The sequence below is a fragment of the Varroa jacobsoni genome, unplaced genomic scaffold (genome assembly GCF_002532875.2).
Source record: "Varroa jacobsoni isolate VJ856 unplaced genomic scaffold, vjacob_1.0 scaffold_1171, whole genome shotgun sequence".
NCBI classification, from domain to species: Eukaryota; Metazoa; Arthropoda; class Arachnida; order Mesostigmata; family Varroidae; genus Varroa; species Varroa jacobsoni.
The window spans coordinates 97,525-115,363 of record NW_019214073.1 but is presented as its reverse complement, the minus strand read 5'-3'; the positions used below and the strand labels follow the sequence as shown (position 1 = coordinate 115,363).

General features: G+C 41.4%; 1 protein-coding gene across 2 annotated transcripts in view; it reads left to right on the top strand.

Moving 5' to 3' along the window:
• Window positions 1-10,072, top strand: part of LOC111267339 (uncharacterized) — a 30,747-nt gene extending 20,675 nt beyond the window's left edge. For both annotated transcript variants that reach the window (XM_086971267.1, XM_086971265.1), the window contains one exon: window positions 6,213-10,072. The gene's annotated coding sequence lies outside the window, so the exon portion shown is untranslated. The remainder of the gene's footprint in view (window positions 1-6,212) is intronic.
• The last annotated feature ends 7,767 nt before the right edge of the window (window positions 10,073-17,839 follow it).

The window sequence follows — 17,839 nt, the reverse complement described above, 5'->3', positions numbered from 1 at the left end:
GGGCCGAGAGCTCATTAGAAGGACGCGGGCATTGATTTGTTATTGAATTCTTGAACTCTTCTGATTCAACAATAGCAGAAACTAACATAGGTTAGTTCTGTCAAAGATCAAATCACTTAGCATTTCGAAGTTCATTTGAGGCTGTGGAGTGATTCTAATGAGTGGCTAGGTGATCTGAGACGAAGTGTACATATCTGCGATCGAGTGAAAGATGTAAAATATAACATATGTTTAACCGCGATCGCCAGGGAATCGTTCGCGCGGCCATACCTAGGGATTTTGTTACAGCCTGCTTTATCAGCGCACATCGTCACAGTTCTCGTTCAAGCGATAAGTTCTTTGTTTTAAGGTTTACCATTCGAATGCTATCTCAGCACTCCTCTCTGTTTCCCAAGCTCTTTGAGGTGTCAGAGGAAGTGAGCGTAGAATGATGTCGGTTTCAGATAAAGTTTCTATTCCAGATCTTCCTAAACATACTATTTGTCATCTTTAGTCAAGCTCTGCAAATGTAAATCTAGTAGACGAAACGTATGCGCACTCCCCAAGACCCCGTCTACCATCGATAAAACGTTTCCGTCGCCCAACTACAAGGCCTTTCTTTATTCTACACTTATTTAGTAAGCCTTATGTATTATTTATATGCGCCTATTTATTGGCAATCGTTTAACTATTCAGGCCGAGCCTTACAGTGATATGTTCGCTTAAATGTCAATCGACTTCACATATTGTTTTGCCTTTAGTTCTGGCCTACTATCTACAGAAGTCATTCTAAAATAATGTACGATTTAATTATTACGCTAGACGATTTATCAAACAGAAGAAAACAAGATTACGTGCATATGATACTAGTTACTTGACTCTGGGTCAGCTGGAAATTGTTAGAGTTTATATACGAATAGGATTAAGGCCTACACGAGCTATGAGTGACCGTGACGAAATGCTTTAGGTGCAGGCAATGGTAATTTTTCTAGGCTATTAAGTCCTCGAAGTCCTGTGGCACAAGCGTTTGATACATACACGTGCCAGCGATAAAAAATTAACTATCTGCAATCTCAGAGATAATAGAGATTGGATACAATGGTTCAATGAGCGAATCATATACATTTGGTACTCGTCAAACGAATTCCTATAAATAACTAAATAATAGTAATGAAGTTCAGTGGTTTATAACTAAACAGTTTTTACCTATTTTTACCTTTCTTAACTTTTATGAATTTAATTTAAAAATTGTTATACCAGCTCGTCTGTTGTTAGGCTAGCAGTCGTTAAATGACAGTTCTGCTTGGAGTCCCGGGTGCCCTTTTGTAGCATGATCTTGAGCAGGGCATATCACAGCATTGTAACTAAAAAAAACTATTATTAAGTCGTATTATTATTACAGAACGAATCATCTTACCTCCGTTTTAAAGTTAATTTAACTAACCGGGTTAGCCGATACCGCATCTAGCCGACCGTATCTAGTATCCGGTAAATAGCACCAACTGTTCCATTGCCGTAATCCTGCTACACGAATCATGTTACTAGTTTATCAGTTAATTACTACTACCGGAACGTTCCCTTTGCTTGGCTGTGCTTATCTAATTATCCCTTGTTGCAGTGACCCCATTACGTTCGTGCAAATACTCTATTACGTGGTCGGGCCATTGGTTACAACCTATACTTCCGTTGCAGTTACCCTCTTACAGTGATCTCGTTCCCTTTCTGCTCAAGTTTTTCATTAATCGTGCTACTTTATTTCAATTAGTCCCTTCTTCCGTTTCGATTATCTCGCCCTTCCAGAGAAATTATTTTTTCCTTTGTCTGTATTCTGCTGTCTGAAAAAATAACTGAGCTCAATATCAAAATTGTGGTCATGCAATGATGCCAACCCAATTATATTCCATTAGTATGCATAAAGTTCATTTGCGGCCTTGCATTGGAAAAATTATCTACCAAAATTGTTGCCAGCACAAGTTTACAACTAGCACAGAGTCATCTAGTTGTTTTAACTCCGTTACCGTCTTAATGGATAAACCCATCTTAATTAAATCATCCCAGTATGTTGCTGCGCTTCTTTTTGGACTTTATTTCTGTACAGCCTGTTTCTGCAAACTCTCAACGATATTCAATGCCAAAACTATAAAAAATTACCCTTTTTTTTCTTTTGGATTGGTAATTGGTTCCAAGTTTTTGAAGTGGATGAAATAAAAAGAGACCTTTAATATAAGCTTTTCTGAAGTTTCCAAGGTTTTTCGAACAAGTACATGCGGTACCACGAGAACGTGAAAAAGGCAAACAACGAACCGAAGAACATTCGCTGACTAGACAACCATATCGTTGTGACGGACAGCTGTTTGTACTGCCGGTCGGCGACGAGCCATGGCAAAGGGCTTGGCGACCCTAGGTACAGCAGACCGAATCTAGTAAACGATTACTGCTGCCCTGGAGAGAGGAAGTAGTTCTGTCCTAAAGGTTTCACTTGAACTGAACTGACGGGTTTAAGTGGAAGTACTTCCAACTCTGGTAAAAGCTTGCTGTTTAACAGGGATGGGGGACCTTGGCCCGATTGAAACGGCCTTGCCCGAAGAACCCCGTAGAAGCAGTCCTCGAGGCGTGGAAAAGGAAGCAAAAGAAGGAAGCAAATCAGGCGCAAACGGCAATATCAGAAACGCAGCCTGCTGATGCCAGCGAGCGCCGGAAAAAGACATCACTCTGACAGGTTAAGTTGGCAATGTATACAACGTCTGGCAAGGCACGCAACGTACGCACGGGGATCTAACTGAAAGAAAGGGAAAGAGTGCGCGAGAGACAAGGATTGAAATAACACCTATGCGTCTCCATGCGCATGCGTATCGATATTTTTGTGTGTTAGTGCCTCCAGTGGGCGCTGGCAAATGAGCACACGGTCGAATCAAAACTGAAAGAACGTTACAGCAGATGGATGAAGAACGTGCACCGATCTCTACATGTATATAGGTGTCGCATCCACTACGTATGTCGATAACTAAACTAGTTAACATGTTACAAGATTGTTTTGCTATCGGTTATACTATTTACGTTGTGGAGACGCGTGATTTATTGTGTAACCGTTAAATTTTAGAAGCTGAAAAACAATAGTCAGAACGGAACCAGATCTAAAAGTGACATTTACGTATGCTGTTTCCAAAGACTGTCCATTGCATCAATTATCAGATGTATCGATTATACTAATCAAATTATAAAGCTGAAATTTAAAGCACTAGGCAGCGCAAACGGCATCCGTTCCTATTAGTTTTTGTAGCGGACGGTTTCCAGTTCGGGTAACATGTTCGGTACCTTAATATATGACGGTTGTGCTGTGCGGTATTTAGATAACATGTACTAATGGTTCTCAGTAGAACGGTTTCATCGTTCCTAAGCTAGTACCTGTTTGGATTTCATCTGACTAGCATCTCTCCGTTGCTTGTTAGCATATCATTAGCGGTTATAGACAAGCCCGGACGTGCAGTAACATACAAATAGATGTGCACGATGGCACAGGGTTAATGGCTGGGGGACGCAAATTGCAAAACTGCGACAGTGCCATTGATGCGTATGGAATCATTTGGTGAGTATGCCTGCTCCTTCCATCGTTACCTGCCTCGTCCTACCTGCTTCTGCTTAATCGGCATATCATCTGTGGGCTTTGCAGCGTTGTCGTGCTGGAGGCTGGACATCACGGGACGGAGGCGCGTTTCGAAAACTTTACTTAATCCACTTCTGCCAAAGTAGCGCCTATACTATGGCAGTCAATCAGCCTATATGCAGCAGTTAAGAGCAAATCTTCGCCAAACATTATCACGAGCTTTCGATATATATATATATACGTGCATGGGCACCTGATGCATGCTTAGATACTAGTGAAGCTTTTGTCAGTGTTTCACTAAAAATGTCTCCATGCGTCATGACGGCATGAAAAGACTCGACTTAAATAAATAATACGTCCTTATACATATACCACAATATATCGTTTCGACAGATTACCAATGTTAGACGTTTCGATACGATATGCTAAAATACACGTTTATAGGATTTTTTCCGGTGTCGGACCAAGGTCATAAATTAGAGCACAATACACGTATCAATATCGGCTGAAATTACGTTTTTATACTCGACCGTTTTGTCGGATTGAGATTATCTGTAATTGTTGGACTTAGCGTTCGAGGTCTAAATATCGTAATATATTCGTATATATATATATATATATATCGTAGAAGCTTACACATATTGTCATACGGCCCGTTAAAGCTAATGACAATGTAATCTCAACGTATCATATCCCTGGGGGCTGCTCAACATAATTCTACGCTCGATTCACTCTTCCTCCTCGCTGGCCTCGAATCAAGTTCAAGTGCTGGTAGCCCGGGCCTGTGTGCTGGGAGCGAGACTAGGCAGATTTCGATATAGTTCAATAGAATGTGGCGACTGAAACAAGCACATAGTGTGAAGATCGCTAAATTGAATTTTCGTCTCAGCTCAGTGTGTACGGACTGATGCAACGTTAATAAACGACGAACCGAATTTAGCCTCGCCAGCTAACGAACCGAGAGCTCTCGGTAACTAGCCAGAGGGGCCGATTTCGTGCGTCCATAATGTGAATAGACTATCGAATGAAGAGAATCTGCGGCCAAACGAAGGAGCATCGATTTCCCGTCGCCGAAGTAAAACTACGCTTAACTCAATACAAGGCGAAAACAACTACGTATAGATAGTGGTTCGAAGAGTGGCTTTTCTCATGTAGAAAAACATAGCGGATAACGATGCTCGTGCTATTATAGTTCAATTTCATTGTGCTTAGCAATAATATCATCTACGACGTATAGCGGCGGTATATTTTCTAGAAAACTACTTGTCGTTAACGTCGTCTGTGTTGGCTAGTGGGTTCAATTAGATGTACGTAAATGGTAGTAATGAAACAAAGCAAAGTTCGATTTGAGTACGGTATCGGAACACAACGAGAGCAATAATCCAGATTTGCTGCCTTTAGATGAGAGTATCCGCTTCGCCGTAATAGTGTAGGAACTATTTCTACATGAAGCAATTGTTCGACAGGAGAGTAAGGTCAATGTCGACTATCGCTTCGTTCATCTCGGAGCTAATTATGCTGATTGGAACTGTTTTAGCAGTTGTTTGGCAGAGCCTAAAATTAGCTTGGAGGCACAAGTGCAGCGACCTAAAGTTTGTATGATACCAGATCGCCAGTTCTCCATGGTCATATATCCGCTTGACTGGAACACTGAATCTGTTTTAACAAAAACGGTACGTGAAGGCAATTCCAATGATACATTGAATCCGGCTTCTGTCTTATTACGCTTAACTCGCTCATTAGATACACGTAGAGGCTGTCATCTTTCCATGTCTCTTCGCACTGTAGCAGGCACCCGTTGCGAGGACGCCACATTTCAAATACTCATCTCCGTTGACATCAGGCTCGAAGCTGGCATCTGTATGCTACCTGAAACAAAAGCAATCCTCTAATCACACTCAGCGTATATCTTCTGTGTTTGTATGCACGGCGCTCTTTTTTGTGTCTTCAGTCATTAAGGCAACTATATATATAGTCCACGAAAAACAGTTAGTAAGCTTTTTCAAGTCCCACCTTGTAATGTATGTCTATCTATCTCCGCTTGGAATACTTCATTCATTAGTGAACCACTAGAAAAGCTTGATTAAATTACGTGTAACATATCCCATTAGCACCCTAACTTAACTGCCGGTAACCGACATGCGTTTCTAGAAGTGTCTCGCGAATTATTCCCAAATTGGCTTCCTACACATTTTGGGAACTGTAGGAAGCTGATTTGTGTTGCATCACGTATTTAGCTGTCTGTTTACAGTCAAAAATTCGATCCCCGTTCCTGTCGACCCGGCACTAACATAATGCCTTTTAGTTATACTTACTAGCTACGGCCATTTATTTCGGCTTTTATTTTAACTACAACTCGGAACCTAAGATATTATCCATAGTTACGATGAACTGTTTTGTTGCACCAGCTTCTATATCCTGTACAGGTCTACGGGATTATAGTCTATGGAGTCTACTGTGATAATAACCTCAAGAGATAATACGAATCTAACCCCCCAAACATATATAGGCTAATACATATCTTGACTGATCTCGATATATTTTGTGGGTTATTGGGATTGAGGGAAGTGAGAAAGGTTCTCTACCTAACTCTTGTTTCGATTTTCCTTCAACTGTTGTTTTTCTACAGATATGACGGATGTTTTTCTTGGATGCCCATTGACCCGTGGTCGAACAATCTACCGTTGCGATTCCGCCAGCCCCTTTCTTTTGTCTAAAGAGCACAAGGATCTACTCTGGACATGTTAGTACAATGCCAACGAGGGATGAGAAACTAAGTGGTTTATTTCGCTATAGACCGACTAGTGGAGAATACGGACGGAGCTATTGAAGCATAGGGGTACATCATTAAATGGCTGGAATCAGTGAGGAGAGGCAATGCTTTCTTTTTGGAACCTCGGCCTGCAACCCGAAGGCCTAAACAGGGAGCAAAAGTCTTCAAGGGGACGATTATTGTCGCCTTTCCGTAGCAAAAACATGAATGTAGCTAAACCAATGAAAGAAAAATATGGAGCCTCTGGAGAACAGCGGACGAAATTCAGGGCATGGGACAGCCCGAGACGGGCTGAAAACAAAGGGCTAGCGAGGAACTATTAAAACGGAAGAGACAAATGATACGATTCTTCAACGGCGCGGAAAAACGAAGGGGATAGACAGAATGAGAGCCGGCAAAAGAGAAAGGATCGGAAGAAAACATTAGCACAAGATGCGACTGACGCAGAATCATGCTAAGTTCTACTAAGTAAAAAGGGGGGGGGGGAGAGAGAGAGAGAGAGACGATGTAACAAGGGGAATAGCAGGAGGAGAACTTAGTGATGGAGGAGATGCCCATACGCCCTCATTAGGCCCCTTGGCTTTGCCCAAACACTCATTCAGTGCCCCTTGAGGTTACACTGCACAGTACCACACAGTGACATATCTAACCGGAACTTCGACGGGACCTGTTTCACCCTTTTGCGATACTTGCATACCGGACAACACAATAGAGGAAAGTCAAGAAATCAGGAAAAATAACGTGGGGTCTGAGATATCACACATTAAGGCTGTTTCTTTTAGAGGCGAACGACGATAAAACGCTTAGGAAATTAGAAGACATCCCGCTAAGGCTTCAGAAGAAAGGAAACGAAAAGAATCAAGCAAAGGGGCAATCATGACAATAAATTTCATTCTAGACCAATAGGAACGGGCAAGGGTCGTCTGCGGATCGCTCTCAGATGATATCACTCGTTGATCATATATATGATGCTGATGTAATACTAAGAAAAACAAGAGAACACACGATGAGAGGCCAGTAGAGAAGCCCGAACACAGCAAAAATTAAAAGTAGAAAAGCCATAGACCAAGTTTAAGAGCGGTGGCGGTAACAACGACGGCGACAACGAGAGCAAGGGAAATGTGGTGGCGCTCATCGCTAATATAGATGGCTGATCTACGTAAAGCGACAAAAGGAAGAAAAGGTCAGCTCTGCGTATGTGAGGAGTACAGAGGCATATGTGCAACGGCATGGCCTTATCGGAGCGTTATTCGAAGGCATGATGAGTCAGTACTCGAACAATATCATCAGACATAAACTAGCCTTCTGTAACGTTTGACTGTATCTTGGTGTGTCATATACTAGGCTGCTGGAGAGCGGTTTTAGAACAACTGGCTGCAAATGATTGTATGGGTGCGTAAAGGTTGGATAGCAAAATAGGTTGCTCCTGTTAAAAAATGTGAGTCCTTACTAGCAACGAAACGCCTAAAAGTATAGGCAATGAATCATTTTGTATAACTATATTTTGGCAGCGTATACAGAAAAATAGCTGTTGATTATCGATCTAGCGACTACGCAATAAACGGACGTTTTTCCGTCCGGAATCTGCAGTACAATAGATAGCCTACAAAACGCAAATAAAATATCCCAACGAACAATTCGTCAGAAATGTTAGGTGTATATAATTAACGTTAGTTCGGCCGTATTACGGCTTACGTTGCTATGGAGACAGTGTGTAATTTTTATGGCTCATATACATTACAAACGTGTGATATTACCCAGCACGTGCTTAAAATTCCTGCGACTTTATTAAATACGGCCGTATCCACAGCTCCGAGAACGGGTCAGTAAGCTGCAAAAATAATTCAACTGACTATAAGGCTATATAACGTAGGGAAAAGTATACGTAATGTAATACTCTAAACGTAACCAGGGAACGTATTCTGATACCTTTGTGCACATCTTGTTTCATATACGGCATGTCCTTCTGTGAGAAAGTTCCATTGAGATCGAGGAAACTTTTTTGAACTCCAGCTTACGTGCGTTACTGTTCCTATGCGTCGAGAACGTTACTTATGTGCATTTAAATAAACGTCATATAAACTAGAAGCGGAACATAGGTATTCCTTAAGGACAGTGCGCTATAGCCGCTTTATTATATAAGGCGAACGAGGGGGGAGGCAGTTTTCGGCTATTTTCGCTCCCAATATCTGCCCAAAAGCCATCGAAAGCGCGATTCACGTGAGACGAGCCCGCCATGTACCGAATCGAGTTCTAGGTGCACAGGCGTTCTTTACCGACAGGCCCTAAAGATTCACTATCTCCAATCAAGAACAAAGTGGCGGAGAGGTAGGAATGATAAATTGAAGATCTAAATTCTATTTCCACAGCACTCAAATACTTCCCTGAAGCTTTGAAGCGACAAAGTGATAAAACTATAGGGCTAGGTAAGCCTAATCTTTTAGATAAGACAAGTGGGTAAGTTAAGTAATGCAATGGAACGGGAAGACATATGATTTTTGTATCGTTTATAGAATAAATATAATAAACTTCTGCGGCGTCCATATACGACAGGTTAGATTTGGTCATAGAAATACTGATTCCTAGAGTTAGTTTCTTATAGCGTCAAACGTTAATTGACCACACAGATGTTTAGTACCATTGATGTGGGCTGCTTATTATAATAGCTATTCGGAGAAGCCATTTTTATATGAAGCATTCCACATTATAGATACTAGTCACCCTTTTTGGAATAACGAGCTCCCTATCGAGTAGAACGACAGGCAGTGGGTCGCAATATCAAGTATAAACGGTATGTCCGACATTCGTTTATCGACAGTCTCATACAGACACAATACAGATGAAAATCTCTCTAACTAGTAAGAGTAGCCAGGTAACTTCGAAACGCCGTGCAGTCGTAGATTAAATTTAAAAAAAAAATGGTCGCCTAAAATGTGATAGTGAATTGAATCACCTCCAATGGGCAAAGCACATTTGTTAAGCGAATTTTCTCTCTGTGAACAATAAACTAAACATTTTTTACGCTGCCGTTTGTTGCTCATGTAAATCGTCCTACTTGAACTGACTGAACTGGACGCACTTAGTTCGAACACTGAAGATAAACGTACATATACACCGTGCATGATTTCTAGTATACTATAGAGTTTTTTCAAAAAATTTACCTCAAAAAAATACCACATAAAATTTTAAGCAAGGCCGTCACCAAGTGTATGCATTGGTTCTGAGAGTGCTGATTCTAAGTAACTGATAATTAGGTAAACAAGCGTACGAATGGCTTTTTACACATTTTAGAAGCATTCGAATTAAAAAAAAAACAGTATATGAATTTTTCGAGCCACAAGACGTTGTGCCTTGATTTGAAATAAACGTATATTGCTACCGGCACGATAACGCTACGGTATGTTCAGTATTAATCGCGGGATATATTTGTTGCCACTGACGTTTTTTAAGTAAAAAATTTCCAAAACGAAAAGTATCTAATATAAAAAAATGTATTTTTATTCTGTGTATTTTAGGCACCAATATAAAGATTCAACTGATTAGGCAAAATACCCTTTTGGACCATTAGTCATTTTCTTTTTGTTAGATAATAACCCTTGCCATTCACCCGTAACGTTTTTCTGATTAGTGCCTCTAGCCTGCAGTAAGATTTTTTTTATCTTGATGGTTATAATTTTTTCAATCAATGCAATAAACTTATTGTACATATTTTTTAAGGTGATAGCTTGTTCCTTAATAGTCCTTCAATTGCTTCTTTACATTAAACCTTTTGCGAATAGGATTTGCCTTATGCTATCAAAGCGATGCACCTATCGTCGCGTCTCAGCCGTTTAGTCCGCTTTTAAAATCAATGACGTCAAGATGCTCTAAACTTATAGAGCGGAAATAGAAAGTCCGTGTCTTCAATGAAAAGTAGAGGAAAACGGAGAGGTTCTGGATCAAACGGTGACGCTGAAAGAGCCTTTCTAAACTACAGGTCCTACGCTGACAACGGACTCGAGATTTCGGAAAGTAGAACTATAAAGGCCACCAGGTAACGCACAACAGATAGGTTCAAGTCGTTTTTCTTCTGTCTACCTATCTCCAAGGCAAACTTATCTGCTCCCTCAAGATCTACTTCTGGTGCGTAGACATATACACAGAAGACACCTAAAGAAAGGCTTTTTATTACTGCTGTTGTTGTCCGTTTCCCATTGAGTGCTAGTACAGGTCTGCTCTTGGAAAAATATGCTTTTTTCTAGCCGGATGATTGACTATATCTGGCTAGCGTGGTGCTGAAGGTCTAAAGCCTAACGACTTAGTTGATCCTCCTTAATATCCTAGTACTTTTCGTTGACAAATCCTGTGGAATCGTGAAATACCCCTCTTTTGCGCTCATAAGTGGATAATGGTTACCAAGGTCGTGGTGACAGCGTACTCAAACTTTATGTAAACAAAGCCAAATATAAAGAGCTGATCTAGAGGTACCAAAATATAACAGATATTTAATATATAACAATTCATTCGAGTCAAAGAAAAGGTTTGAAGAGTATAAGATATAAAAAAAAATTGGTGCATTAACAGCCAGTGATTGGTACACCGGTAATCCAATGGAGTCCTTTTTTCGGAAAAGTAACCCATTAACTTGATGTTGCGGCGCTGTATCTTCACATGTAAATATTGCAAAAGCCCCAATAATGTTTGATCCCAAATAGTGAAATGAACAAATCATGCCTATCGTCAATCGTTGGTAGACTTATGCCTTTCCCAGCGAGTGGCCATTGCTAAAAACGGGAGTTGTAATGGATGATGGTTAGGATATGTGACAAATTAAGAAGCGCCTAAGTTTGATTTTATTAAAGTAGTTGAAAACTGTCATTTTCTCAATAATTGTATTACCTTGTCAATGGGACAAGGTAAAACAATTACTGAGCATGTGCATCACGCTGATTTCAGTATTGCGAGGCTAGAGATGGTTTTACTTGTAATCTCACGGAATGAAAAAAAACTAATCCTATAGATGCGCAATCAGCGCCTTGAAATAATATGATTTCGATGTTTCTAGCAATTCAAACTCTGTATCGTGGTAAAACGGTAGGTCCTACCTTCAAAGAGATTTTCACGGCAACAACATGAACGAAGTCGAAACTATGAGCCTATATAAGTCGGCCGAATAACAGGGAAAGTGGCTGGAAGACGAGAGAATACGTTTAAGTGTTGTGTCGAGAAGCAGGCATAGTAGTAACGCACTGAGATACGTTAACGAATGTTATCTATTGTGCCGCCGCCTCTCTGTTGACGGCGTCTTCGTTCCCTATCTTGCCTTTCAATCAGCCCGCTTAAGCCCTCGCCTCTTGCTCTGATGGGGAATTGACTTTTTGTACTATCAGAAGGGTGGCTATGTTATGGGATGGCTTAATCGGGCAGCCGACGAGCCTACGGCTAGCTGTGCTGTGCTTCGCCTTCCATAGGTTAGCGGCCAGTTTACTTCGATGGCTTGAGCAAATTATACGAACACACGAAGCTGGGGTAAACGCCCGTGCATCGACAGCGGTAGCGATGTTGGCAAGTTATTGGCAACACGGTCGGTGGCTGGCTGCGGATGGCAGGAGTGGCGTGTAACGTTTCAGGTAGCGTTGGCATTGAGCTCGCATTCGTTTTCAACTTCATCGTCTGAAATTTAAGCCCTAGAAACCTAACCCGCTAGAAGAAGGGGAAAGGGACGAAAGGTTGTAGGCTAGCTAGCGATGCTAACGAACTAACATGATAGGAAGCGGAGGTAAACAAGAGAGAACAGACCCCCCTGAGAGTCTGAAAAATAAGCCGCAAAGGCGAACGAACCGTAAGTGGAGAGGGCCAGGGGCTTAGGAAAACTCCCCGGTACTTCTTAGCGGGCGTATGAGAGACGATTCAGTCGGCCGGCGCTGCTGGCGGTCGGTTGGCAACAGGCCACATTGGCGTGCAACCATTTGGCCTGTTGTAGGCGATGGAGGACAAGAGGGCAGCGCAGAGTTCATAGAGTTGAGGGCAGGACCAGAAAAGGGTATGTCGAGTTGCTAGCATGAGTTACTAACTGGACCTAGGCAAGTCAGCCGAAACAGGCAGGCATGCGCGCGGATCAGGTCAGATACGAGGCAGATTTAGGATGGCGTTGCCGGTAGTGGCGATATCGTTATCGTCGGAGTGGTGTGGAATGCGCCCGAAGCAGCTGGCGCGACAACGAAACGGCCGGGCAGCTTCGACCGAATCGACAGGGCTGGAAGTATTCAGGCAGCAGCGAGGAACACTTTGGATCACTGAGAATAATGCTTAAACTTCCCTATGCCCGATTTCCCTTAGCCTTTAGACCAGGCCCTTCATCAGAAAACAGAGAGCGGACCTTCATAGTCGCCGACGGTACTGGAGACATGGGGCGGCACTGCATGTCCCGGAAGTACATAACGGAGAAGTAACCGGCTCCGCGTGTGGCATTTGGTTAGCTGAACATCCATATCGTTGACATTAGGTCGTTTGTTAGGCGTTCACTCTTCGTCACGTTGGCCGGTCTTGTTGCCTGTTTGGACATCAACTTACTGCGCAAGTGATTCCACCAGTGACTACTGACGTATTAGATTGGCATATATACGAGCGGTACTCCAATAAGTGCCGTGACCTAACGAATGGAGGATTCAGGTATGGCCGCATACGAAAAAACAAACCGATCGGTTTAATTGCTTTAGCGTTGATTAGTGCTGTACAGCTTCTTTTGTTCCAGGCCCACCTGCTCTCTCAAATCAACGTTAACAAACACTGAACTGAGCAGTCACTGGTTTCCTCTAGCCTAACTTCTGCATCAGAGATCCGCTCGTCTCCAACAATTATATTCGGTCAGCTAGTTACCATCATAGAGCCGCCGGTTTTAATGGTCCGACCGCATTTCAATCATGGAAATAGGTTGTAGTGGCTATTCCTTAAATAGCTCGAATGCCTTGGATTGTTATTAGCTTTCAAATCTGCAATAGCTACCCAGCGATCTCTATCGTAGGATGTCTCAAGGCTCGATTTCGCCAATTCTTTACGCAAAAAAGTTAGTGAACGCGCATGTTTCCTTAACTAATTTTTCCGTCAATATATTAAATTCCGATAACCTTCTCGATTTAGATAGGAACCACCGCTTGCATAAAAACAAGAGCCGTATTAATTAAGACTGCCTTTCTAAAATTGTAGTAATATAAAAAATATTATGGTTTTCAACATAGGGGTGGCTACGTAAAGACGAGAGTTCTCTCGTTTGCAGAACATCGATCGTACGTCCTCCCGGCAGGCAACACAAGCCTCTATTTTTAAATATCATAACATCTCTCTTGTCGTGGAGAAGGATGTCTGTTTTGCCTCTCTGGTCTATTATGTTCCACGACTCGCTAACTGAATGCAACTATGTCGTACAACGATTATTGTCGAGTGTTTTGTTTGTATTACGCATTTCCCAGTATACAAAACACTTCCAGTTAAGTTGAACTCAAATCACAGTATTTCTCAAACGAATATTTGGTCTGAATCTAGGCTTAGGTATATCTGGCGAAACCGCTAATTCTTCATGTTGACGTAAATGTACTGTCTCTCATCACCCGTAAACTTCTATACCAGAACTTCTCTTTATAGCTGAGTAATGCATGATTTCAGATGAGATGTTGAAAGGCAAGAAAAGCCATGTTCGCTCATACGTATTGTATGGATAACAGGTCAGCCCAGCCCCAAGTTTTAATAAAACTTTATTGATTCAACATGTTCGATGATACTCGAGCCTATCTCCTTGACCAATTAAAGGACTGTTCGCCATCTAGGATTTAGTCGACCTCGGATGGTTCCCAAGCAAAGCACATTTTCCAAATTCAAAATGTCGTCCTGCAATTTAGCAAACCGGCTTTTGCATAATTTTCGCAGTTACAGCATCGTCTATAAATAACTATATCGGTATAGGAATAACTATATCGAGCCTGCTATGGTAGCCTTTTGATCTCGATGCAAGATGAAGCACTGTAGGTGATGAATGAAATGATTTCCTTTTTTACGAGGGGCATTCATCTTCAAAACGCGAACTCGAGATGAAATTTCACTCACTAAATACTGCAGAGGGATGAGGGAAAAGAACATTTGAAAAAAGCGTTCATTACCTTTTGAGCTCGCATTAGCACGAACGAAACCGCAAATTGCCTATAGCGAAGATCAGAACCTGGCCTCCAAACGTAAAATAAAATCAGATCAACTATTGCCTGATCTGTCTGTTTCTTTGAAAGTCAAAGAAACGGCTGCCAAATGAAAATTAGCTTGGCTTTCCGTGATTGAAACTTTACCTTGTTACCAGTGTCTATGCGTCCTACAATGAAGGTAGGAGCAAGCTTGTTAGGATGAATAATCCACGGTAGGTCTGCGCATTTATAGAACAAAGATACCAAAAACCAATTCCAATAACTGCGGTTCGGAAAGGAGAGAGAGAGGGGCCACCGTTTTTGAAATAAAGCTTAATAATCGATAAATTGGTTTACTTGTTGTTTTCTGTCCCTTTTGTATGCCTTTTTCTGACTTTGAGGTCTTTAGCTTAGATTCAGCCAAAAGTGAGGAGAAAGATGTCTGTAACCCGTGTGAAATATCGTTCAGCTAGTTTCGGCGTACCAATGTCGCTTTGCTAACTGTTAGTACTAGGAATTTGTTCTGAAATCAGAGAAGTAATATGCGAAAATAACTACAGCTGGCTCAGCTGAAACCATGATCGGAAGAGCATGGCGAAGATTGACATTGAATAAGCTGGTCCGAGAATAGTGCTTTAGTTAGGATGAGAAAGGAAAGGACGACCTAATATCTGTTTTAAAAAAAATGTAAGCCGCGTCAATTATGTTTCGAGCACTAAATATATATCTACAAGGCAAGACGGGCTATTTTCCAAGTATACGAACGCACACACGTATCATTGACACAGTATCACGACTTAAAAACAGGTGACCAGTGCTATGAAATGGATCTTCCTTGACAGCGAGATCCAAATGAATGAGCCTTTCTGAGGAATTAGAATTAGTACATTTAGCGTAAGCAGGACAGGTGAGAATATTGTTATTATGTTTTAAATGTTGTTTTAAAATAAATTATAAAGTATGAGCCTATAAATATGGATAGGACTTGTAGGTATGAATCCTGTTGACCGATTATAGTAATCAAGGTACATACTTAAGAACAATTGACAAAATAGAGAAAGTTGGTAGTAAACCAAGCTTTGGACGACAATTAGCTTTAACTGCTACTAGCTAATAAGACGCTGGTAATGGGTCGCCTAATCTATTTACAATACAATATCCTATTTCAACTTGTCATCTTATTATTATCATTGTTACGTAATCCGTATGTATTCACTGTGTAATTACTTGAAGAATATAAACATCTATATCTAGCATAGATCATTTCACCACAATTTGAACAAACAAATAGTTTATAAAACGAAATACTTTTTGTTGAGGACTATCAGAGAGACCTATTTTTGCTTTTGTTTCGGCTCAGCCCGATGGCAACGCCATTCCTGGTCCTACCTTATCTGATCCCACTTTAACGAACGATGCTGTTAATACATAAAAGTGTGTTTTTCTGGTCGACTTGCGCTTGTAGCTCCGTTTGGTATTTTGCTGCCGTTAGGAAAGTTGCCCAACAGAAATTTCAATCGAGCTACGTCCAACCGCAGGCCTGTTCTTGCAGACTACATGACAGAGTATAAAGGACAATAATAAATATGTATGCACTCGAGTACGGCTGATTGCTGGTGAGAGCTACGGACGGACTGGCAACATTTACGAGAAAGTTGTCTAGACAAGTTCTCGTCTTCAAACCACTATCAGATATGAGCTGAAGTGAGGCAGTACGTCCATCAGATCACGGATTCCCGATAGCCCTATGTATGTTCTTCGTCTCATGATCAGAACCACCGTTATAGCTAGTAGACGCTGCATGATGTTTTCTCTAAATCGATGGGAGCTTTGGATAAAGGAGTTAGTTGCTATGTTTCATGAGTCTCTTCCTCCGTGATTGTCTCGACGTCTGTTGCAATGATACTTGCAGTACATACCGAGTAAAATCAAAGTTTTACTCACATTATGTTTCATTTTAACAGGGTCCCCGGGTCAGTTGACGGGCGAAATCAGCACGTGTTACTGAAACAGGGGGTTCAGAACAGAATCGATAAGACTCCTGTGGTTTGATGGCTTGGACAGCTTTAGCATAAAGAACTTCAAATCGGAAAGTTATGGAGTAACTATGATACCAACAACGGCAGCTACGATAATAGCACTCCCCAACGCGGAAGATGACCCTTGTGGATAAAAGAGTGGTTCGCTCTAGTCGGCGACCCTACCGTCTTCCTCGACTGACGCCCCTTAATTACTGCACTGTAAGCATTGAGTTTCCGCATCTTAACCCCGAAAAAACACTCATCTCTGGTAAGTCCAAAGGAAGAACGGTTTGATAGTAGATCTGTCAGACAATTGTCTAATAGAAGCGGCCGTGCTTGGAAGTTGGACGCGATTCACAAGAGGCATAATGGGCGTGCAGGCCTTGGGTTAGCTACTCAACTCCTCGCAGAATTACGGGAAAAAACGTCTGGTCGCCGCGAGGAAAACCCGATGCTCCATGGGCTCATATGGGTAAGACGTCGAACCAACCGATGCCTGTTACTATAGTGTTTCCTCAAAAAGCGTCGTGTGACGGACACGAACCGCCTATGCCTACAACCTACTTCTACCGGCCGCGTCCTACCTCTGTTTGCAGTAGATTGACTCTTTATCGTTTATATATTTTGATCCTGTTTAACGTAGGCGGAAAAGGGACAGTTAGTGCAGTAGTCTCACCTGATTACAGGCTAGCATTAAAGTTAGAATAATCAAGTGATTATCAATCAGAGGAAATCAAGCGATAACACGAAATACAGAAACGTATCAAGGGACAGTTTTGGATGCACCTGCTCTGCCCTGTACAGCCTATTCGAATTTCTAGAATGCGATTTCTGTGAAATTGATAAATATAGTACGGGCTTCAACCACTATAACATACGTAGAGATAATATAACGAAATAATTTAATTACCTAACCGCCTATGATATTTTTATTTTTGGGCTTTTATACCGACTTAGAACGATTGAAATGAGTCGTACTGTCTCTTTGTATATAAAATATAGATAAACAGTATGGGACCTAAGTTGGAATATTTCCTTATAGATTATTTTTTCAAAGCTGTATTTAAGTAAAAACGGATATTTGGGCGAAATTTAACATGATCCATAAATGTCCTTCCTAACAATCTATGTGTTCAATGTAATCACCATTGATAGCAATCGCAGCACCGATTCGGAACCTAAACTACTCATTAGTTATTTCTGAAATATTTTTTCTTTAGTCCTCAACTAGTCTTTCAATAAATATCATGCTCCTAGTGATTTTATGAGATATATACATTTAAGAATGTATCGCTTAAATACGCTTTATGCTGTG